This window comes from Budorcas taxicolor, chromosome 13 (assembly GCF_023091745.1).
Source record: "Budorcas taxicolor isolate Tak-1 chromosome 13, Takin1.1, whole genome shotgun sequence".
Taxonomy (NCBI): domain Eukaryota; kingdom Metazoa; phylum Chordata; class Mammalia; order Artiodactyla; family Bovidae; genus Budorcas; species Budorcas taxicolor.
Genome location: NC_068922.1, coordinates 11,555,110 through 11,581,111, shown reverse-complemented (window position 1 = coordinate 11,581,111; position 26,002 = coordinate 11,555,110).

The window sequence follows — 26,002 nt, the reverse complement described above, 5'->3', positions numbered from 1 at the left end:
CTCCAACATAAAATAAAAAATTAAAAACAAACAAACAACCTTTGCTGCACCTTTTTGAACTATGTTAAGAAGTGGTGACTGGGTAACACTGATAAGTAGCCATCTAAGGTAAATTATGTGCTAGACCAGGGAGGTCAAGAAACATTTCCTATAAAGGACTGCTGCTGCTGCTAAGTCGCTTCAGTCGTGTCTGACTCTGTGCAACCCCACAGACGGTAGCCCACCAGGCTCGTCTGTCCCTGGGATTCTCCAGGCAAGAATACTGGAGTGGGTTGCCATTTCCTTCTCTGTAAAGGACTCAGTTCAGTTCAGTTCAGTCACTCAGTCGTGTCCGACTCTTTGCCACCCCATGAATGGCAGCACACCAGGCCTCCCTGTTCATCACCAACTCCTGGAGTGCACTCAGACTCACGTCCATCGAGTCAGTGATGCCATCCAGCCATCTCATCCTCTGTCGTCCCCTTCTCCTCCTGCCCCCAATCCCTCCCAGCATCAGAGTCTTTTCCAATGAGTCAATTCTTCGCATGAGGTGGCCAAAGTACTGGAGTTTCAGCTTTAGCATCATTCCTTCCAAAGAAATCCCAGGGCTGATCTCCTTCAGAATGGACTGGTTGGATCTCCTTGCAGTCCAAGGGACTCTCAACAGTCTTCTCCAACACCACAGTTCAAATGCATCAATTCTTCGGTGCTCAGCCTTCTTCACAGTCCAACTCTCACATCCATACATGACCACTGGAAAAACCACAGCCTTGACTAGACGGACCTTAGTCAGCAAAGTAACGTCTCTGCTTTTGAATATGCTGTCTAGGTAGGTAAAGGACTGCTGCTGCTGTTCTGCTGCTGCTAAGTCGCGTCAGTCGTGTCCGACTTTGTGCGACCCCAGAGACGGCAGCCCACCAGGCTCCCCCGTCCCTGGGATTCTCCAGGCAAGAACACTGGAGTAGGTTGCCATTTCCTTCTCCAATGCAGGAAAGTGAAAAATGAAAGTGAAGTCGCTCAGTCGTGTCCGACTCTTCACGACCCCATGGACTGCAGCCCACCAGGCTCCTCCACCCATGGGATTATCCAGGCAAGAGTACTGGAGTGGGGTGCCATCTCCTTCTCCGGGTAAAGGACTAGTATATAGTAAATATTTTCATCTTTGCCGGCCATAGTCTTAATGGCATTTACTCACCTCTACTGCAGGAAAAGGAGAAGGCAATGGCACCCCACTCCAGTACTCATGCCTGGAAAATCCCATGGACGGAGGAGCCTGGTGGGCTACAGTCCATGGGGTTGCTGCCAGTCAGACAGGACTGAGCAACCTCACTTCCACTTTTCACTTTCATGCATTGGAGAAGGAAATGGCAGCCCACTCCAGTGTTCTTGCCTGGAGAATCCCAGGGACAGGGGAGCCTGGTGGGCTGCCGTCTATGGGATCGCACAGGGTCGGACACGACTGAAGCAACTTAGCAGTAGCAGCAGCACTGCAGGAAAGAGATCAGAGCCAATCTGAAAGCAAACAGGTGTTCCAATAAACCTTTATTTACAAAACAGAGTTTCTCTAAGGGCTCACACTTGCCAATCCCCCAGACAAAATCAGGAAGTCAGTCACACTGGTTTATGACGTCCCTCTGTTGTCTTACAATGATCCTTTTTGTCTTTTTTACAGTGACTTGGCACCATAGGAATTTGTCTCACCCTCAGGAAAATATTGTTCTTGGAGGATTCACATGTCAGAGTGATGTCTCTGCAATAGCTCCTGGGCAATGGCAAGTTTTATGAAGGGGAACAGGAAAAAGGATGATCATAGCTAGCATCTTTGAGGGTTTCATGGGCTCAAAAACCTTCTACATGGTTTACATGCATTGATTCATTTAAACTTCACAACTACATAAGACAGCTACTAAAATGATCCTCAACTAACTGACAAGAAACTGAAGTATAGAAAGGCTGAGGAACTAGGTCAAGGTTACATCACTATTAGAGAAATGGACTGTGAACGCTAGTCTCTCATTATAAGCTAGAGACTGAAAAAAAGAGGTATTTATTGCCTAACAACCCCATGTCCATGGAATTCTCCAGGCCAGAATACAGGAGTGGGTAGCCTTTCCCATCTCCAGGGGATCTTCTCAACGCAGGAATCTAACCCAGGCCTCCTACAGTGCAGGCAGATTCTTTGCCAGCTGAGCCAAAGTTCAGCTCAGTTGCCCAGTCGTGTCTGACTCTTTGCGACCCCATGGACTGCAGCATGCCAGGCTTCCCTGTCCTTCACCAACTCCTGGAGCTTGCTCAAACTCATGTCCACTGAATCGGTGATACCATCCAACCATCTCATCCTCTGTCATCCCCTTCTCCTGCCTTCAATATTTCCCAGTATCAGAGTCTTTTCCAATGAGTCAGTTCTTCACATCAGGTGGCCAAAGTATTGGAATTTCAGCTTCAGCATCAGTCCCTCCAGTGAATATTCAGGACTGATTTCCTTTAGGATGGACTGGTTGGATCTCCTTGCTGTCCAAGGGACTCTCAAGAGTCTTCTCCAACACCACAGTTCAAAAGCATTGATTCTTCTGTGCTCAGTTTTCTTTATAGTCCAACTCTCACATCCATACATGACTGCTGGAAAAACCATAGCTTTGACTAGACAGGCCTTTGTCAGCAAAGTAATGTCTCTGCTTTTTAATATGCTGTCTAGGTTTGTCATAGCTTTCCTTCCAAGGAGCAAGCATCTTTTAATTTCATGGCTGCAGTCACCATGTGTAGTGACTTTGGAGCCCAAAACAAATCAAAACAAAGTCTGTTGCTGTTTCCATTGTTTCTTTATCTACTTGCCATGAAGTGATGGGACTGGATGCCATGATCTTAGTTTTTTGAATGTTGAATTCTAAACCAACTTTTTCACTCTCCTCTTTCATTTTCATCAAGAGGCTCTTAAACTGCTCTTTGCTTTTTGCCATAAGGGTGATATCATCTGCATAACTGAGGTTATTGATATTTCTCCCAGCAATCTTGATTCCAATATGTGCTTCATCCAGCCCAGCATTTCTCATGGTGTACTCTGCATGTAAGTTAAATAAGCAGGGTGACAATATACAGCCTTGATGTACTCCTATCCCAATTTGGAACCGGTCTGTTGTTCCATGTCCGGTTCTAACCGTTGCTTCTTGACCTGCACACAGACTTCTCAGGAGGCAGATAAGGTAGTCTGGTATCCCCATCTCTTGAAGAATTTTCCACAGTTTGTTGTGATCCACACAGTCAAAGGCTTTGTGATCACACAGTCAAAGCCACAAGAGAAGCCCACGAATTCTGGAGAGGGTAGCCTATCCCTTCTCCATTGGATCTTCCAAACCCAAGAGTTGAACTGGGGTCTCGCACATTGCAGGCAGATTCTTTACCAACTGAGCTGTCAGCGAAGCCCCCAACTCCCCCCTCAAAAAAAGAGCATTTATTGCCTAAAAACCTTTGGATTTTTTTTATAAAACACAAGGACCAAAGAACTTACTCCCTCTAATAAGTCTGCAATGTTCCTCAAGAGGAGTTGTTGGCATTTAAGGAAGGACCATTATTTCCTAGATAAAACAGCTCAACTTATTGTAAGACATTTTGCCTCCCTGGCCCCCCATGCACTAATTGCTGACAATGCCCAAGACCACCACTCCTGAGACCACTTTGAAAAACCAAAAATGCCCCTATGCATTTCCAAATCCCACTGCCACTTAAAGCTCCTGTTTGGGGTCAATCTTGGCAGCTGTTAATCAAGAAATATAGCTCCACCTTCTGTCCTAGATTTCCTCCCAAGAAGGGCAACAAGCATCGAAGAAAAAGGTATCTTCTTGGCAGCCTCATTCAGCCACTATAATGAAGAGTCCCAAACAGAGAACTAACTGTTGTCTCTGGCACCTGAAATTCCAATTTAGGAGCTGGGTTCATTTACTTAAGGATTTATATTCCTTAAAGGCACATATCCTGCCAAAGTGGTAACATATTAAATAACTCATATTCCCTAATAAGAGCAAATTAAAAATCATCTCAAAATCAAACAATCCATACATGAAGACGTTTATTGAGAATTGAGTACCCAAAAAGTGCTAAGAGGCTGGCTTGTGCTATGTCCACACAAACTTCTCCCACAGTTAATGAGTTACTGCCAGACTTCTTCTAATGGAGGGTAACCCGAAGTTAAATGAGGTCTCTTAAATTTTGTGTTTGTCATGGCACCCACCAGCTTTTTAACACATCTCCCGAAAATTAGGATGAACTAACCTTTCTATGTTACGAGACTTGTAATTTTGCCTCTGGAGGAACTGCATGAACAAAGAAACTTCATCTCGGTCTGCTACCTTAATCCTAGTGATTTCACCCCTTCCATGAAAAGTATAGCTTTTCATTAGATCAACATTCTTGCTATCATATCCTCCATGCTACAAACTGGGAAATACCTTTCTGTAGGTTCACTCACTTTGACTTACATGAAGGAGAACATATTCAGTTCAGCTCAGTTGCTCAGTCGTGTCCAACTCTTTGCAACCACATGGACTGCAGCACGCCAGGCTTCCCTGTCCTTCACCAACTCCTGGAGCTTGCTCAAACTCATGTCCATTGAGTCGGTGATGCCATCCAACCATCTCATCCTCTGTCGTCCCCTTCTCCTCCTGCCTTCAATCTTTCCCAGTATCAGGGTCTTTCCCAATGAGTCAGTTCTTCACATCCGGTGGCCAAAGTATTGGAATTTCAGTTTCAGCATCAGTCCTTCTAAGGAATATTCAGGACTGATTTCCTTTAGGATTGACTGATTAGATCTCCTTGGAGTCCAAGGGACTCTCAAGAGTCTTCTACAACACCACACTTCAAAAGCATCAATTCTTTGGCACTCAGTTTTCTTTATAGTCCAACTCTTACATCTATACATGACTTCTGGAAAAACCATAGCTTTGACAAGACAGACCTTCATTGGTAAAATAATGTCTCTGCTTTTTAATATGCTGTCTACATTTGTCATAGCTTTTCTTCCAAGGAGCAAGGGTCTTTTAATTTTATGGCAACAATCACCATATGCAGTGATTTTGGAGTCCCCCCAGAAAAGTCTGCCACGGTTTCCATTGTTTCTCCATCTACTTGCCATGAAGCGATGGGACCGGATGCCATGATCTTAGTTTTTTGAATGTTGAGTTCTAAGCCAACGTTTTCACTCTCCTGTTTCACTTTCATCAAGAGGCTCTTTAACTGCTCTTTGCTTTCTCCCATAAGGGTAGTGTCACCTGCATATCTCAGGCTATTGATATTTCTCTTGGCAATCTTCATTCCAGTTTGTGCTTCATCAAGTCCAGCGTTTCTCAGGATGTACTCTGCATAGAAGTTAAATAAGCAGGGTGACAATATACAGCCTTGGTGTACTCCTTTTCCTATTTGGAACCAGTCTGTTGTTCCATGTCCAGTTCTAACTGTTGCTTCCTGACCTGCATACAGGTTTCTCAAGAGGCAGGTCAGGTGGTCTGGTATTCCCATCTCTTTCAGAATTTTCCACAGTTTATTGTGATCCACACAGTCAAAGGCTTTGGCGTAGTCAATAAAGTAGTAGATGTTTTCCTGGAACTCTCTTGCTTTTTCGATAATCCAGCAGATGTTGGCAATTTGATTTCTGGTTCCTCTGACTTTTCTAAATACAATCTGAACATTTGGAATTTCTCAGTTCACATACTGTTGAAGCCTCTCTTGGAGAATTTTAAGCATTATTTTGCTAGCATGTGAAATGAGTGCAACTGTGCAGTAGTTTGAACATTCTTTGCTATTGCCTTTCTTTGGGGATTGGAATGAAAACTGACCTTTTCCAATTAACACACAGAAATCCCTTGCATTCCTATACACTAACAATGAGAAAACAGAAACAAATTAAGGAAACAATTCCATTCACCATTGCAATGAAAAGAATAAAATACGTAGGAATAAATCTACCTAAAGAAACAAAAGACCTATATATAGAAAACTATAAAACACTGATGAAAGAAATCAAAGATGACACAAATAGATGGAGAAATATATCATGTTCATGGATTGGAAGAATCAGTATACTGAAATGAGTATACTGCTGCTGCTGCTGCTAAGTTGCTTCAGCCGTGTCCGACTCTGTGCGACCCCATAGACGGCAGCCCATCAGGCTCCCTCGTCCCTGGGATTCTCCAGGCAAGAACACTGGAGTGGGTTGCCATTTCCTTCTCCAGTGCCTAATGCAATCCCTATCAAGCTACCAATGGTATTTTTCAGAGAACTAGAACAAATAATTTCACAATTTGTATTTGTATGGAAATACAAAAAAAAAACTTAAATAGCCAAAGCAATTTTGAAACAGAAGACTGGAACTGGAAGAATCGATCTACCTGACTTCAGAATATACTACAAAGCTACAGTCATTAAGACAGCATAGTACTGGCACAAAGACAGAAATATAGATCAATGAAACAAAACAGAAAGCCCAGAGATAAATCCACGCACCTATGGACACCTTATCTTTGATAAATGAGGCAAGAATATATGCTGGAGAAAAGACATTCTCTTTAGCAAGTGGTTCTGGGAAAACCAGTCAACCACTTGTAAAAGAATGAAACTAGAACACTTTCCAACATCAGTATACAGAGCAGTGTGGAGATTCCTTGAAAAACTGGAAATGGAACTGCCATATGACCCAGCAATCCCACTGCTGGGCATACACACCAAGGAAACTAGAATTGAAAGAGACTATGTACCCCTATGTTCATCGCAGCACTGTTTATAATAGCTAGGACATGGAAGCAACCTAGATGTCCATCAGCAGATGAATGGATAAGAAAGCTGTGGTACATATACACAATAGAATATTACTCAGCCATTAAAAGAACACATTTGAATCAGTTCTAATGAGGTGGATGAAACTGGAGCCTATTATACAGAGTGAAGTAAGCCAGAAAGAAGAACACCAATACAATATATTAACACATATATATGGAATTTAGAAAGATGGTAATGATGACGCTATATGTGAGACAGCAAAAGAGACACAGATGTAAAGAACAGACTTTTGGACTCTGTGGGAGAAGGCGAGGGTGGGATGATTTGAGAGAATAGCAATGAAACATGTATATTACCATATGTGAACTATATCACCAGTCCAGGTTCGATGCATGAGACAGGGTGCTCAGGACTGGTGCACTGGGATGACCGTGAGGGATGGGATGTGGAGGGAGGTGGGAGGGGGGTTCGGGATGGGGGATACATGTACACCCATGGCTGATTCATGTCAATGTATGGGAAAAACCACTACAATATTGTAAAATAATTAGCTTCCTATTAAAATAAATAAATTAATTTTAACTTAAAAAAAAAGAAATAAAACTGATCTTTCCTAGTCCTGTGTCCACTGCTGAGTTTTCCAAATTTGTTGTCATATTGAGTGTAGCACTTTCATAGCATCATCTTTTAGGATTTGAAATAGCTCAGCTGCAATTCCATCACCTCCACTAGCTTTGTTCGTAGTGATGCTTCCTAAGACCCACTTGACTTCACATTCCAGGATGTCTGGCTCTAGGTGGGTGATCACACCATCATGGTTATATGGGTCATGAAGATCTTTTTCTGTATAGTTCTTCTATGTATTCTTGCCACCTCTTCTTAATATCTTCTGCTTCTGTTAGGTCCATACCCTTTCTGTCCTTTATTGGGCCCATCTTTGCATGAAATTTTCCCTTGGTATCTCCAATTGTCTTGAAGAGATCTCGAGTCTTCCTCATTCTATTGTTTTCCTCTATTTATTTGCACTGATCACTGAGGAAGGCTTTCTTATCTCTCCTTGCTATTCTTTGGAATTCTGCATTCAAATGGGTATATCTTTCATTTTCTCCTTTGCCTTTAGCTTCTCTTCTTTTCTCAGCTATTTTTAAGGCCTCCTCAGACAACCATTTTGCCTTTTTGCATTTCCTTTTCTTGGGGATGGTCTTGATCACCGCCTCCTGTACAGTATCACGAACATTCGTCCATAGTTCTTCAGACACTCTATCAGATCTAATCCATTGAATCTATTTGTCACTTCCACTGTATGATCATAAGGGATTTGACCACGGTCTCCCGCATTGCAGGCAGAGTCTTTACCAACTGAGCTATCAGGGAAGCCCGGAGAATATATTATGGTTATCAAAACTGTAGTGTGGGAAAGTTCTTTCAGAAATAACTAAGGTGAATTTCCAATTAGAGATATCAGAAGACATATGTAAAATGCACAAGAAATAAATACTCTGCTTTTAGGGAAAGGGTGGTGAACACCTGTACTAAATTCTGTTTTATGAGGGTCTAAGAAGAAACACACATCTGGATTTAATCTTTCTTCCACGAGTCCTCTTTAAGCCAGCTCAGTTTGGTTGGTGAGAAATGTCCTTGGTCATGTATGACCCTTACACTGAATGCCTCCATTATTTTGAAAATGAAAACCGCAATGAAATACTGTTACACATCCACCAGATGGACTGAGCTTAAGTTGGACAATGCAATGAGGCTGCAAGAATTCTCACCTACTCTTGATTGGAGTGTAAATTAGAAGGATTGCTTTAGAAAAGACTCAGGCATTGACTATAAAGTTAAACTTGAATAGGCCCTGCAACTCAGCCATCCCATTTCTAGAAAAATTCTTGCTTATTAACCAGAAAGAATAAGAATATATTTAACATATAACAATATACATGATATGTAACATATTATACAAAGTATAGGAATATGTATAGTAATACATATTATTCATAGTAGCAAAAACCTAGAAACAACCTAAATACTCATCAGCATTTGAAAGGATAAATAGTAACACCTACTTGAATAGACCTGAATGTTAACCATCGACAGCTTCTAACAACTCCAAGGGAAAGATAACCAGATTTTATTTGTGTCATGAAAGAACAGAACACTATCTCTAATGTAGCCTGGCCAAAAATAAATAAATAAATAAAATCTGAGTCTGGATAAAGCTCTGTATCAAAATATTAATTTACAGGAAATACAGAACACAGAATAATGTGTCAAAGTACATCCTGGGGATGTAATCAGCAAGATTCAAAGTGGGCAGTTCTATAATACAAAAGTTTTCTTCAAAAAATATTGCAAGGGGCAGGGTAGAAATAAAACTATAGATTTAAGAAGACAGCAAAAATATCAACTAATCACAGTGTGTGGACCCTATCTGGATTCTGACATTTTTTTAACTATAAAAAACACTCAAAAGTGACATGCGTCATTGGGAATTTGAACATGGGAGATCCGATAATACTAAGAATTATTGTTAATCTTGGCATGATAATAGTACTGGTATTCTTTTAATTCTTTAAAGAACTCTAGAAATACATATATACTATTTCATGTATCTAGAGATACAGGGAAATGATGATGATATAAGGAATTGGCTTCAAAATAATACCAGTGAGAATGGATCAGGTAGGAACTTGGATGAAACAGGATTGACTGTGAAATGGTAATTATTGAACCTAGTGAGTACATGGAGATTCATGACACCACTCTGCATTTGTGTATGGTTGGAATTCTCCATGTAATGAAAAAGTTGTTTGAAACAATTATGTATATATTTATTCAGTGAAACATAAATAAAGAAGTTGAAATAAACAATGTACATTTCATGCATTAACATGTTTCAATCACACAGACACAGGGTTGAGTTAAAAAACTTAAGACATGAGTGAATATACACACTGATTCCATATGTGTAAAGCCCATGAACGAAAGTAAAAATGAAATAAGTTAATTTTAAAAAATAAAAGGAAAGAAATTAAAGCTCAGATAGTGGTCACCTATGGGAAATGGGGGAGAGACACAGAGGATTCCTGAGATATAGTCACGCTTCACTTATTGGCCTTTTTGGTGAACATATGGATTTTTTTTTCTCTCTCTCTAAATGGTATGCTTGTACTTTATATACTCTTTGTTACATACACTATATTTTTAAAAGTTCTTTAAAGAAACCAAAATATTTTACCACCAGCTCATCTCCAACCCTAGGAGCTTTACAAAATCACAGGCTGAGAACTAGGTGTATAGCTTGCCAAATTTAAATGAGACCTCCTAAAGATTAGCATGCCAAGGATTTTTTTTTTTTTTTAATGTTTCACAATTCATATCCTATTCAGAACCTTCAGGGGCTAATTCACACCAGAAAACAGAGCCGTACTGATTCCTGTCAGTTAATTATACAAGTACCAGAAGACGTTGTAACTGTTTTTGACAGAAATATCTCTAAGCTGCACTGTGCAGTTTCCTGAGTTAAAGTGCAGTTTGTCTCACTGATTCAGGGTAAACCTCAGAATGAAGAATGAATCCCTGTACTTCCATGGGAATTGTAAGTCCTGTCTGCACTGAGGATTATTGACTGAAAAACTACTGCCTCTCACAGTAGTTCTCAAACTCATCTAAAAAAAAAAAGAAAATCCCATGTTTATGTGCGGAGTTTTGATTACCGATTTATTCGACAAAATCTACCAAGTGTCCAGACTTAGAGATTGAAGTTACGGTTCCCAAGGAGGAAGGATGGCGAGAAGGGGTATTTAGGGCACTGGGATGGACGTGTACACTCTGCTGTATGTAACCAACAAGGACCTACTATATATACCACAGGGAAATCTGTTCAGTGTTATATGGCAGCCTGGATGGGAGGAGAGTTTGGGGGAAAACGGATACATGTGTACGTACATTGGCTGAGTCCCTCTGCTCTTCACCTGAAATTTACCCAACATTGTTAATCAGCTATACCCTAACACAAAACAATACGTTTAAAAAAATGTAGTGAGTGTCATGACAGAGCTGGCTATCCATTATCTAATATCCTCTTTCCTAATTCCCGAGCACACAGTTAGGCTGGACTTCTCAGTGCTCCTTGCAGTTAGATGAGGCTGTCTGTCTAAGTACTAGCCAGTAAAATGTGGGGGAAAATAATGCTACTTTCTTCTAGGCCTGGCCCATGAAACCCCCCATAAGACTCTCCACTCTCTCCTTTTTTTTTTAACTTTTAAAAATTAATTTATTTTTATTGGAGGCTAATTACTTTACAATATTGTGGTGGTTTTTGCCATACGTTCACATGAATCACCCATGGGTGTACATGTGGCCCCCATCCTGAACTCCCCTCCCACCTTCCTCCCCATCCCCTCCCACCTTCCTCCCCATCCCCTCCCTCAGGGTTGTCCCAGTGCACTGGCTTGGAGTGTCCTGTTTCATGCATCGAACTTGGACTGGTGATGTATGTCACATATGGTAATATGCATGTTTCATTGTTATTCTCTCAAGTCATCCCACCCTCACCTTCTCCCACAGAGTCCAAAAGTCTGTTCTTTATAACTGTATCTCTTCTGCTGTCTCAAATATAGGGTCATCATTACCATCTTTCTAAATTCCAAATATAGGTGTTAATATATTGGTGTTCTTCTTTCTGACTTGCTTCACTCTGTTTAATAGGCTCCAGTTTCATCCACCTCATTAGAACTGATTCAAATGTGTTCTTTTTAATAGCTGAGTAATATTCCATTGTGTATATGTACCACAGCTTTCTTATCCATTCGTCTGCTGATGGACATCTAGGTTGCTTCCATGTCCTAGCTATTGTAAACAGTGCTGCGATTAACATTGGGGTACACGTGTCTCTTTCAATTCTAGTTTCCTTGGTGTGTATGCCCAGCAGTGGGATTGCTGGGTCATATGGCAGTTCCATTTCCAGTTTTTCAAGGAATCTCCACACTGCTCTGTATAGTAGCTGTACTAGTATGCATTCCCACCAACAGTGTAAAAGGGTTCCCTTTTCTCCACACCCTCTCCAGCATTGATTGTTTGTAGACTTTGATAGCAGCCATTCTGCCATTCTGACTGGCATGAGATGGTACCTCATTGTCATTTTGATTTGCATTTCTCTGATAATGAGTGATGTTGAGCATCTTTTCATGTGTTTGTTAGCCATCTGTATGTCTTCTTTGGAGAAATATCTGTTTAGTTTTTTGGCCCATTTTTTGATTGGGTCGTTTATTTTTCTGGTATTGAGCTGCATGAGCTGCTTGTATATTTTGGAGATTCTTTGTCAGTTGCTTCATTTGCTATTATTTTCTCCCATTCTGAAGGCTGTCTTTTCACTTTGCTTACAGTTTCCTTCACTGTGAAAAAACTTTTAAGTTTAATTAGGTCCCATGTGTTTATTTTTGCTTTTATTTCCATTACTCTGGGAGGAGGGTCAGAGAGGATCCTGCTGTGATTTATGTCAGGGAGTGTTTTGCCTACGTTTTCCTCTAGGAGTTTTATAGTTTGATAGTTTCTGGTCTTACAGTTAGATCTTTAATCCATTTTGAGTTTATATGTGTGTATGGTGTTAGAAAGTGTTCTAATTTTATTCTTTTACAGGTGGTTGACCGGTTTTCCCAGCAACACTTGCTAAAGAGAATGTCTTTTCTTCATTGTATATTCTTGCCTCCTTTGTCAAAAATAAGGTGTCCATTGGTGCATGGATTTATCTCTGGGCTTTCTATTTTGTCTCATTGATCTATATTTCTGTCTTGGTGCCAGTATCATACTGTCTTGATGACTGTAGCTTTGTAATATAGTCTAAAGTTAGGCAGGTTGATTCCTCTAGTTCCATTCATTTTTCTCAAGATTGCATTGGCTATTTGAGGTCTTTTGTATTTCCATACAAATTGTGAAATCATTTGTTCTCAGTTCAGTTCAGTTGCTCAGTTGTGTCCGATTCTTTGCGACCCCATGAACCACAGCACGCCAGGCCTCTCTGTCCATCACCAACTCCCAGAGTTTACCCAAACCCATGTCCATTGAGTTGGTGATGCCATCCAACCATCTCATCCTCTGCCATCCCCTTTTCCTCCCACCTTCAATCTTTCCCAGCATCAGGATCTTTTCAAATGAGTCAGCTCTTTGCATCAGGTGCCCAAAGTGTTGGAGCTTCAGCTTCAATATTAGTCCTTCCAATGAATATTCAGGACTGATTTCCTTTAGGATGGACTGGTTGGATCTCCTTGCAGTCCAAGGGACTCTCAAGAGTCTTCTCCAACACCACAGTTCAAAAGCATCAATTTTTTGGCACTCACTTTCTTTATAGTCCAACTCTCACATCCATACATGACTATTGGAAAAACCATAGCTTTGACTAGATGGACTTTTGTTGGCAAAGTAATATCCCACGTGAGGTAAGAGATACCCCATATCCAAGGTCAGAGAAACCCCAGTAAGACAGTAGGCACTGGAGCAGCTGTGAGGAGACACTCCACACCCAAGGGCAAAGGAGAAGCCCCAGAAAGATGGTAGGAGGGGCGGATTCATGTTTAGAATCAAATCCCATTCCCACCAGAGACGCTCAGATGGCTCAAACCTTGTGTGCACCAGGACCCAGAGACCCCACAGAGACTGAGACAGAACTGGTTTGAGCATCTCCTGTGGAGGTATGGGTCTGTCGCAGGGACAGGGGCTCTGGGTGCAGCAGACTTGGGTATGGCATAAGCCCTCTTGGAGGAGGTTGCCATTAACCCACCACAGAGCTGCCAGAACTTACACAGGACTGGGAAATAGACACTTGGGGGCATCAGGACCCAGGAAAAAGGAACAGTGACCCCACAAGAGACTTACCTGGACTTGCCTGTGAGTACCCAGGAGTCTCTGGTGGAGGCGTGGCTTATTGGTGGCCTGCTGCAGGATTGGGGGCACTGAGTGTAGCAGTACATGCATGGGATCTTTTGAGAGAGTTCACCATTGTCTCCATTATCTCCACCATAGTTTCAGTTCAGTTCAGTTCAGTCGCTCAGTTGTGTCTGACTCTTTGCGACCCCATGAATCGCAGCATGCCAGGCCTCCCTGTCCATCAACAGCTCTTGGACTTCACTCAAACTCATGTCCATCAAGTCAGTGATGCCATCCAGCCATCTCATCCTCTGTCGTCCCCTTCTCCTCCTGCCCCCAATCCCTCCCAGCATCAAAGTCTTTTCCAATGAGTCAACTCTTCACATGAGGTGGCCAAAGTACTGGAGTTTTAGCTTTAGAATCATTCCTTCCAAAGAAATCCCAGGGCTGATCTCCTTCAGAATGGACTGGTTGGATCTCTTTGCAGTCCAAAGGACTCTCAAGAGTCTTCTCCAACACCATAGTTCAAAAGCATCAATTCTTCGGCGCTCAGCCTTCTTCACAGTCCAACTCTCACATCCATACATGACCACGGGAAAAACCATAGCCTTGACTAGATGGACCTTAGTCGGCAAAGTAATGTCTCTGCTTTTGAATATGCTACCTAGGTTGGTCATAACTTTTCTTCCAAGGAGTAAGCATCTTTTAATCTCATGGCTGCAATCACCATCTGCAGTGATTTTGGAGCCCCAAAAAATAAAGTCTGACACTGTTTCCACTGTTTCCCCATCTATTTCCCATGAAGTGATGGGACCAGATGCCATGATCTTCGTTTTCTGAATTGTTGAGCTTTAAGCCAACTTTTTCACTCTCCTCTTTCACTTTCATCAAGAGGCTTTTTAGTTCCTCTTCATTTTCTGCCATAAGGGTGGTGTCACCTACATATCTGAGGTTATTGATATTTCTCCCCACAATCTTGATTCCAGCTTGTGCTTCCTCCAGCCCAACGTTTCTCATGATGTACTCTGCATAGAAGTTAAATAAGCAGGGTGACAATATACAGCCTTGATGTACTCCTTTTCCTAATTGGAACCAGTCTGTTGTTCTATGTCCAGTTCTAACTGTTGCTTTCTGACCTGCATACAGGTTTCTCAAGAGTCAGGTCAGGTGCTCTGTATTCCCATCTCTTTCAGAATTTTCCACAGTTTATTGTGATCCACACAGTCAAAGGCTTTGGCATAGTCAATAAAGCAGAAATAGATGTTTTTCTGAACTCTCTTGCTTCTTCGATGATCCGGTGGATGTTGGCAATTTGATCTCTGGTTCCTCTGCCTTTTCTAAAACCAGCTTGAACATCAGGAAGTTCACGGTTCACGTATTGCTGAAGCCTGGCTTGGAGAATTTTGAGCATTACTTTACTAGCATGTGAGATGAGTGCAATTGTTTGGTAGTTTGAGCATTCTTTGTCATTGCCTTTCAAGCAGGGAGGGAATACAGCTCCACCCATCAACAGAAAATTGGATCAAAGATTTACTGACCATGGCCCCACCCTTCAGAACAAGACCCAGTTTCCCCCTCAGTCAGTCTATCCCATCAGGAAGCTTTCATAAGCCTTTTATCCTTCTCCATCAGAGGGCAGACAGTCTGAAAACCACAATCACAGAAAACTAACCAATCTAATCACATGGACCACAGCCTTGTCTAACTCAATGAAACTCTGAGCCATGCCATGTAGGGCCACCCAAGACGGACAAGTCATGGTGGAGAGTTCTGACAAAGTGTGGTCCATTGGAGAAAAGAATGACAAACTGCTTCAGTATTCTTGCCTTGAGAATCCCATGAGCAGTATGAAAAGGCAAAAAGATAGGACAATGAAAGATGAAATCCCCAGGCCGGTAGGTGCCCAATATGCTACTGGAAATCAGTGGAGAAACAAATCCAGAAAAAATGGAGTGCAGTTCAGTTCAGTTGCTCAGTCGTGTCCAACTCTTTGCAACCCCATGAATTGCAGCACGCCAGGCCTCCCTGTCCATCACCAACTCCAGGAGTTTACCCAAACTCATGTCCATCGAGTAGATGATGCCATCCAACCATCTCATCCCCTTCTCCTCCTGCCCCCAATCCTTCCCAGCATCAAAGTCTTTTCCAATGAGTCAATTGTTTGCATGAGGTGGCCAAAGTATTGGAATTTCAGCTTTAGCATCAGTCCTTCCAATGAACACCCAGGACTGATCTCTGTTAGGATGGACTGATTGGATATCCTTGCAGTCCAAGGGACTCTCAAGACTCTTCTCCAACACCATGGTTCAAAAGCATCAATTCTTCGGCACTCAGCTTTCTTCACAGTCCAACTCTCACATCCATACATGACCAATGGAAAAACCATAGCCTTCACTAGATGGACCTTTGTTGGCAAAGTGATGCCGAATAAAAAATGAAGAGATGGAGACAAGCAAAAACCACACCCAGTTGTGGATGTGACTGGTGATAGAAGCAAAGTCCGATGCTGCAAACAGCAATATTGCATAGGAACCAGGAATGTTAAGTCCATAAATCAAGGCAAGTTGAAAGTGGTCAAACAGGAGATGGCAAGAGTGAATGTTGACATTTTAGGAATCAGCGAACTAACATGGACTGGAATGGGTGAATTTAACTCAGACAACCATTATATCTACTACTGTGGGCAAGAATCCCTTAGAAGAAATGGAGTAGCCCCCAGAGTCAACAAGAGTCTGAAATTCAGTACTTGGATGCAATCTCAAAAACGACAGAATGATCTCTGTTTGTTTCCAAGGCAAACCACTCAATATCACAGTAATCCAAGCCTATGCCCCAACCAGTAATGCTGAAGAAGTTGAAGTTGAATGCTTCCATGAACACCTACTAGACCTTCTAGAACTAACACCCAAAAAAGATGTCTTTTTCATTATAGGAGACTGGAATGCAAAAGTAGGAAGTCGAGAAACACCTGGATTAACAGGCAAATTTGGCCTTGGAGTACAGAATGAAGCAGGGCAAAGGCTAATAGAGTTTTTGCCAAGAGAACGCACTGGTCATAGCAAACACCCTCTTCCAACAACACAAGAGAAGACTCTACACATGGACATCACCAGATGGTCAACACTGAAATCAGACTGATTATATTCTTTGCAGCCAAAGATGGAGAAGCTCTATACAGTCAACAAAAACAAGACCAGGAGCCGACTGTGGCTCAGATCATGAACTCCTTATTGCCAAATTCAGACTTAAATTGAAAAAAGTAGGGAAACCACTAGACCATTCAGGTATGACCTAAATCAAATCTCTAATGATTATTTGTTCTAGTTCTGTGAAAAATACCATAGATAGCTTGATAGGGATTGCATTGAATCTGTAGATTGCTTTGTGTAGTATACTCATTTCCACTATACTGATTCTTCCAATCCATGAAAATGGGATATTTCTCCATCTATTTGTGTCATCTTTGATTTCTTTCATCAGTGTTTTATAGTTTTCTGTATATGAGTCTTTTGTTTCTTTTGGTAGATTTATTCCTAAGTTCTCTTATTCTTTTCATCGCAATGGTGAATGGAATTATTCCTTAATTTCTCTGTTTTCTCATTGTTAGTGTATAGGAATGCAAGGGATTTCTGTGCATTAATTTTATGACCTGCAACTTTACTATATTCATTGATTAGCTCTAGGAATTTTCTGGTGGTATCTTTAGGGTTTTCTATGTAGAGGATTATGTCATCTGCAAACAGTGAGTTTTACTTCTTATTTTCCAATCTGGATTCCTTTTGTTTCTTTTTCTTCTCTTATTGCTGTGACCAAAACTTCCAAAACTATGTTGAATAGTAGTGGTGAGAGTGGGCACCCTTGTCTTATTCCTGACTTTAGTGGGAATGCTTTCAATTTTTCTCCATTGAGGATAATGTTTGCTGTGGATTTATCATATGTGGCTTTTATTATGTTGAGGTATGTTCCTTCTATACCTGCTTTCCGGAGGGTTTTTATCATAAATGGATGTTGAATTTTGTCAAAGGCTGTCTCTGCATCTATTGAGATAATCATATGGTTTTTATCTTTCAATTTGCTAATGTGGTGTATTGCAATTTGTTAATGTGATTGATGTGCAAATATTGAAGAATCCTTGCATCCCTGGGATAAAGCCCACTTGGTCATGTTATACGATCTTTTTAATATGTTGTTGGATTCTGTTTGCTAGAATTTTGTTGAGGATTTTTGCTTCTATGTTCATCAGTGATATTGGCCTGTAGTTCTTTCTTTGGGGCATCTTTGTCTGGTTTTGGTATTAGGGTGATGGTGGCTCATAGAATGAGTTTGGCAATTTACCTTCCTCTGCAATTTTCTGGAAGAGTTTGAGTAGGATGTGTGTTAGCTCTTTAAATTTTTGGTAGAATTCACCTGTGAAGCCATCTGGTCCTGGGCTTTTGCTTGTTGGAAGATTTTTTATTAGTTTCAATTTCTGTGCTTGTGATGGGTCTGTTAAGATTTTCTATTTCTTCCTGGCTCAGTTTTGGAAGGTTATACTTTTCTAAGAATTCATCCATTTCTTCCAAGTTGTCCATTTTATTGGCATACAGTTGCTGACAGTAGTCTCATATGATCTTTTGTATTTCTGTGTTGTCTGTTGTGATTTCTCCATTTTCATTTCTAATTTTGTTGATTTGATTCTTCTCCTTTTTTCTTGATGGGTCTGGCTAATGGTTTGTCTATTTTATTTATCTTCTCAAAGAACCAGCTTTTAGTTTTGCTGATTTTTGCTATAGTCTTTGTTTCTTTTTCATTTATTTCTGCCCTAATTTTTACGAATTCTTTCCTTCTGCTAACCCTGGGTTCTTAATTTCTTCTTTTTCTAGTTGCTTTAGGTGTAAAGTTAGTTTATTTATTTGATTTTTCTCTTGTTTCTTGAGATAAGCTTGTATTACTATGAACCTTTCCCTTAGCACTGCTTTTACTGAATCCCATAGGTTTTGGTCATCGTGTTTTCATTTTCATTTGTTGCCATGCATATTTTGATTTCTTTTTTGATTTCTCCTATGATTTGCTGGTTATTCAGAAGCACGTTGTTTAGCCTTCATATGCTTGTATTTTTAATAGTTTTTTTTTTCCTGTAGTTGACATCTAATTTTACTGCATTGTGATCAGAAAAGATGCTTGAAATGATTTCAAGTTTTTTTAATTTACCAAGGTTAGATATATGGCCCAGAATGTGATCTATCCTGGAGAATGTTCTGTGTGCACTTGAGAAAAAGGTGAAATTCATTGTTTTGGGGTGAAATGTCCTATAGATATCAATTAGGTCTAACTGGTCCATTGTATCATTTAAAGTTTGTGTTTCCTTGCCAATTTTCTATTTGCTTGATCTATGCCTAGATGTGAGTGGGGTATTAAAGTCTCCCGCTATTATTGTGTTACTGTTAATTTACCCTTTCATACTTGTTAGCATTTGCCTTACATATTGCTGTGCTCCTATGTTGGGTACATATATATTTATAATTGTTTCTTGGATTGATCCTTTGATCATTATCTAGTGTCCTTCTTTGTCTCTTTTCATGGCCTTTATTTCAAAGTCTATTTTATCTGATATGATTATTGCTACTCCTGCTTTCTTTTGGTCTCTATTTGCATGAAATATCTTTTTCCAGCCCTTCACTTTCAGTCTGTATGTGTCCCTTGGTTTGAGGTGGGTCTCTTGTAGACAGCATATATAGGGGTCTTGTTTTTGTATCCATTCAGCCAGTCTTTGTCTTTTGGTTGGGACATTCAACCCACTTACATTTAAGGTAATTATTGATAAGTATAATCCTGTTGTCATTTACTTTGTTGTTTTGGGTTCAAGTTTATAAACCTTTTCTGTGTTTCCTGTCTAGAGAAGATCATTTAGCATTTGTTGAAAAGCTGGTATAGTAGTGCTGAATTCTCTTAGCCTTTGCTTGTCTGTAAAGCTTTTGATTTCTCCTTCATATCTGAATGAGATCCTTGCTGGGTATAGTTATCTGGGTTGTCAGTTTTTCTCTTTCATCACTTTAAGTATGTCCTGCCATTCCCTCCTGGCCTGAAGAGTTTCTATTGAAAGATCAGCTGCGATCCTTATGGGGATCCCCTTGTGTGTTATTTGTTCCTTTTCCGTTGCTGCTGTTAATATTTGCTGCTTGTGTTTGATCTTTGTTAATTTGATTAATATGTGTCTTGGGATGTTTTGCCTTGGGTTTATCCTGTTTGGGACTTTCTGGGTTTCTTGGGCTTGAGTGGCTATTTCCTTCCCCATTTTAGGGGTTTTCAACTATTATCTCCTCATGCCCTTTTGTCTTCTTCTTCTGGGACTCCTATGATTTGAATATTAAGGCTTTTAACATTGTCTCAGAGGTCTCTGAAGTTGTCCTCATTTCTTTTGATTCTTTTTTCCTCTCTGTTTTATTCATTTCCACCGTTCAATCTTCCACCTCACTTATCCTATCTTCTGCCTCAGTTTTTCTACTGTTGGTTCCCTCCAGAGTGCTTTTGATCTCAGTTATTGCATTATTCATTATTGACTGTCTCTCTTTTGTTTTTTCTAGGTCCTTGTTAAGCATTTCCTGAATCTTCTTAATCCTTGTCTCTAGTCTATTTATCTGTAACTCCATTTTGTTTTCAAGATTTTGGATCTCTTAGCTATCATTATTCTGAATTCTTTTTCAGGTAGACTCCCTATCTCCTCCTCTTTTGTTTGGTTTGGTGGACATTCATCATGTTCCTTTACCTGCTGAATATTTCTCTGCCTTTTCATCTTGTTAATGTTGCTGTGTTTGGGGTGGCCTTTCTGTAGGCTGTAAGTTTGTGGTTCCTCTTTACTGTGGAGCTTGTTCCCTGTGGGTGGGGTTGGACTAGTGGTTTGTCAAGGTTTCCTGGTTAGGATGAGTGTAGCTGGATCTCTTCTCTCTGAAGTGCAATGAAGTATCCAGCAGTGAGTTTTGGGATGTCTATGGGCTTAGCATGGCTTTGGGCAGCCTGTATTTTAAGGTTCAGGGATGTGTTCCTGCATTGCTGGAGAATTAGCTTGGTATGCCTTGCTCTGGAACTTGTTTGCTCTTGGGTGGAGCTTGGTTTCAGTGTAGGCATGGAGGCTTTTGGATGAGCTCTTGTCGATTAATGTTCCCTGGAGTCAGGAGTTGTCTAGTGTTCTCAAGTTTTGAATTTAAGCCTCCTGCCTCTGGCTTTCAGTCTTATTCTTACAGTAGACTCAAGACTTCTCCATCCATACAGCACAGATGATGAAATATCTAGGTTAATGATGAAAGATTATCTATAGTGAGGGACACCCAGATAGGTTCACAGAGTTACATGGAGAAGAGAAGAGGGAGGAGGGAGATAGAGGAGACCAGGAGGAGAAGAGGGGGAATCAAAAGGGGAGAGAGCAATCTAGGTATTAATCAAATCCCTATGTGCTCTCCGCAGTCTGGAACACCCAGAGAGGTTCCCATAGTTACATAGAGAAGAGAAAAGGGAGGAAGGAGGTAGAGGTGACCAGGAGGAGAAGAGGGGGAGTCAAAAGGGGAGAGATCAATCTAGCCAGTAAACAGTTCCGTAAGTGTTCTCCACAGCCCAGAACACCCAGAGAGATTCACAGAGTTAAGTAGAGAAGAGAAGGAGGAGGGAGGAGATAAAGGTGACCTGGGGGAGAAAAGGGAGAGTCAAAAGGGGAGACAGCAATCAAGCCAGTAATCACAGCCCTGAGTGAAAATGGATACTGCAGATTAGATTCTTAAAGGTACAAAATTGATAACAAATACCATAAATCAAAGATTAAAAATCTAGGGTGGAGGTTAGACTCTCAAAAATACAATATTAAAAATACAAAACAAAATCAACCACAAAGATTATAAAAATATATATATATGAAATTTGCTTTAAAAATAGCATCTTTTTTAAGCAAGGTAATAGTAGGTTATAAAAATGAAAAATAAAAGAACAATAAAGAACTGAAAAATAAAAAAATTAAGAAATTATAGTAGTTAAAATATATCTAGGAATTTCTCTGGAGCTATTGTGAGCAATGTGAGGTCAGTTCAGTTTCAGATAGTTCCTTGTTCCAGCTTATACTTCTTCTCAAAGTCTATAGGCCCCTTCCAATGCTTAGTCTATGTTAACTACAGGGTTTTAATCTGTTGCACCTGTCACTTCCAGAGCAGTTCTCTCTTCTTAGTTTATTTTGGCTTCCTCTGTTTGCAAGTCTCTTCAGTGTCTAATTTCCACCCTGACACAAGGGGATGAAGGTGGTCATTTATTTAGGCTCACTTGTTCAGTTGTGTTGTGGGGAGGGAGGTACCCTGTAAACAAATATCACTAGCGTGAGTGGGGAGTGCTCATGGTGTATGGACCACACTGGGTTTGCCCCAGCTCAACGTTGCATGTGCTTTTCCGATCTACACCGTTCAGGCTCCAGGTTTCTCTGCAGGGCATTGTCCAAAGCGGGCCCTGCGTTTCAAGTACTTCCCAGATCTAAGCCGCTCAGGTTCAGGTTCTCAGGTACTCTGCAATGGCACAGACTCAATTGGGTGTGTGTTTTGTGCCCTTCCTAGGTCCAAGCAGCTCAGGAAACCAAGTGCTTGGTAAGCACACTGTCCCAGGTGGGGTGTGTGTCTTATCACCTCCCTGGTCCTGGCCACTCAGTTTCCTGGGTGCTCTGCAAGAGCGCCTTCTCAGGTGTTCTGCGTGTCTCCCCTCTGGGGAGCTGATCTCAGACTGTGACCCTCCTGGTGGATGTCGCCTGTCCAGGATTCCAGGAAGACTTAGTTAGCAACTGGGAGCCTGCTCACAGTTTGGTGGAGGGTTCTGGTCTCTGGGGCTGAGATTGCCCCTTGCCTTCCTACTCTAGCTGTCACCCGCCTGCCTCTTTGCCTCCAGCAGTGGGGAGGGGCCTGTATACAGCCAGCTAGCTCTCCTTTGCTGTTCACTCAATCCTTTGTTCTGTGAGCTGGCCAGGCTGCACGTTAGGTTAGAGCCTTTCATGGGAAAGTTTTTTTTTCCCCTCTCTGGCTATCCCCCAGTTTGGGTTGCTATCTCATGTTAGCTCCCTCAGACTGTCCTCAGGGCATTCAGGCCCCATCCTTACCCTAAGCAGGCAGCCCACACCTCTCTGTTCAACCCCTGCTCGCTCTGGGCTACTTCTCTGCTGGGAGTTGCAGTTAGGCACATATTCTATGTTTGTTTGTTTGTTTTCTCCCAATTATGTTGCCTTCTGAGATTCCAAAACTCCCCACAGACCAGCCAGTGAGAGAGTTTCCTGCTGTTTGGAAACTTCTCCTCCATGACTCCCTCCCTGGGACTGGTATCCATCCCTAACTCTTTTGCCTCTCTTTTCATCTTTTATATTTTGTCTTACTTCCTTTTGAAAAGAATGGGCTGCCTTTCTGGGTGCCTAGTGTCCTCTGCCAGCATTCAAACGTTGTTTTGTGGAAGTTGCTCAGCATTCAAATGATCTTTTGATGAATTTGTGGGGGAGAAAGTGGTCACTCCACCCTATTCCTCTGCCATCTTGGGACCGCCCCCCTCCACTCTCTTCTTTCTGTCTACCATGACATTTGCATCTACCAAAATCACACAATGAATATGGCAATGCCTCTACTGGCCTGGTACTTTGGATACTGCATGGAGCAGAATTCTCCAGCCAACCAACTCTCCATCAGGAACGTACATTTTGTAGAGTTACCATATGATTCTGCAATCCTACTCATGGGCGTATTTCCATACAAAACCATAATTTGAAAAGATACATGGGAATTTGCCTGGTGGTCCAGTGGTGAAGACTCGGCACTCTCCAATGTGGGGGATTGTAGTTCGATCCCTGAGCAAGGAGCTGGATCCTATATGCTGCAATGAAGGGTCCCACATGCTGCAACAGAGACCTGGTGCAGCCAAATAAAAAAATATTTTTTTAAAAGATACATGCACCCTATGTTAGCAACACTATTCACAATAGCCCAGACATGGAAACAACCTAAATGGCCATCAACAGAGGAATGGATAAAAAAGATGTGGTACATATATACAATGGAATCTTAGCCACAAAAAAAGAATGAAATAATGTCACTTGCAGAAGCATGCAACTAGAGATTACCATACTAAGCAGTCAGAAATAGAAAGACATACCTTATATCAGTTATATGTGAAATCTAAAATATGACACAAACTTATCTATGAAACAGACTCACAGACATAGAGAACAGACTTATGGTTGACAAGGGAGGGCAGTAGAGGCATAAATTGGGTATTTGCAGTTAGCAGATGCAAACTATTATATAAAAGATAGAAAAGCAACAAGGTCCTACTGTAGAGCACAGGGAACTATATTCAATATCCTGTGATAAACCATAATGGAAAAGAATGTAAAAAAGAATATATATATATATAAAACTGAATCACTTTGCTGTACAGCAGAAAATAACACAACATTGTAAGCCAACTGTATTTCAATTTTTAAAAAAAGAACATACATTTTGAACTTAACATGAGTCAAAATAAATGAAGTTCTATTATGTTGGCACTTAGAGATCTCTTACAACAGCACGTTGACTAAATAACACAAGGACGCACCCTAAACAAAACAGACACTGGTTTTCTGTGCACATGGGGCTTACAGTCTGGTAAAGCAAACAGAAGCATGTACAGTGAGTGATCACATTCAGTGCTTTGTAAAGGAGGAGGAGGAGGAGAAAGAGGGATTTATGAGAAAGAACAAGAGGAAATGATTCTTTAAATAGGAGATCAAGTAGGAAGTGATACGGAGACTTGATGAGCAAGTAGGCATTTATCAGATTTGTTTTAAAAAGAGAAGAAGAGTTTGTCCACCAAAATAAAGAGCGATCGTGAAGCTACTGGAGTGGGAAAGAGGATGGCACACTGATGAATCTGGAAGAAGGTCAGTGTGGCTGGAGCTTGAGTTAAAAGATACAAATGGGGCACAATGTGTAGTGGCTTCTAGGTGGTATTAAGCTAATGCTGTTTCTCATTGCAATGGGAAGTTACTGCAAATTCTAAGCATGAGAGTAATGAGATCAGATTTATACGCATATATAAAAGCTCCTTGGACAGCAAGGAGATCAAACCAGTCAATCCTAAAAGAAATCAACCCTGAATACTCACTGGAAGGACTGATGTCAAAGCAGAAGCTCCAATTCATTGGCCACCTGATGCGAACAGCTGACTCATTGGAAAAGACCCCGATGCTGGGAGAGATTGAAGGCAGAAGGAGAAGAGGGTGACAGAGGATGAGACAGTTTGATGACATCACCGATTCAATGGGCATGAACTTGGGCAAACTCTGGGAGATGCTGAGGGACAGGGAGGCCTGGGGTGCTGTAGTCCATGAGGCCTCAAAGAGTCAGACATGACTTAGCAATTGATCAACAATAAAATCTTGCTCCATGTGATATAGGGACAATAGTCTGGAGTGGAGAGGAATAAAACTTGGAAATCAGGCAGGAAGCACGTTCCCAGATAGAGGGGAGGCAACTGTAAAGACAGAAAAAATAAACTTGGACTATATGTTAGAGATGGGATTTACAGGATTTGGTGATAAACCACAGTCAGAGTAGAAAAGAGAGACACCAGGAGCAAGTCCCAAGCTTCTGGCATGAGCAGATATTAGGGATTGTTACTTAAACTGGGAAAAGAGGAGGTCTGGGCTGAGAAAGCAAGATGAGCAGGTGGTGATGTTCATAATAGTCAGCAGTGATCCTGGAGATTAAAGATTTGGGGTGAAAATGTGAAAACTAGTCCTAGAGATCTGATGTACAATATAGCGCCTACAGTTAAAAACATGGTATTCTCAATTGGCTCATGTAGTTAAACATTTACTAAGCAGGTAGGTCTTGTGTTTTGTTCTTAAAACAACATCAAAACCAACCAAATCAACAAACAAAAATGATGACTGAGAAGCAAGAAGGAAGTTTTGGAGGTGATGTTTATTACTTTGATGATGGTAATGGTTTCAGAGGTGTATGCATATGTCCACGCTGATTAAGTTATAGACATTAAATGTGTCCCTACTGCTTTATAATGCCATTCCATCATTTCCCAAGTTTCCATACATACACGGGTCCCTCCAGTGGCTCTCTTCTTTGTTCTTTGTTTCTCTCTCTCCCTCCCTTCTTTCTTCCTTCCTCCCTCTCTCTCTATACACACACACACTTTCATAAATGTGTCTCGATGTCTAGTTTCACCACTATCATCCCTTGCCCATCTGTGTCCTTCTTTTAACTTTGTCTTGCCATTCTTGGCCTGAAATCGCACATGCATCTGGGGATGGACAGAATGCCTGATACCAAGGAGGTACTCAGTGAATGTGTGGAACGGACAGTTGGGTGGGTGAACTATTAAATCCTTCAGAGCCATCTGTTAGAAATGATTG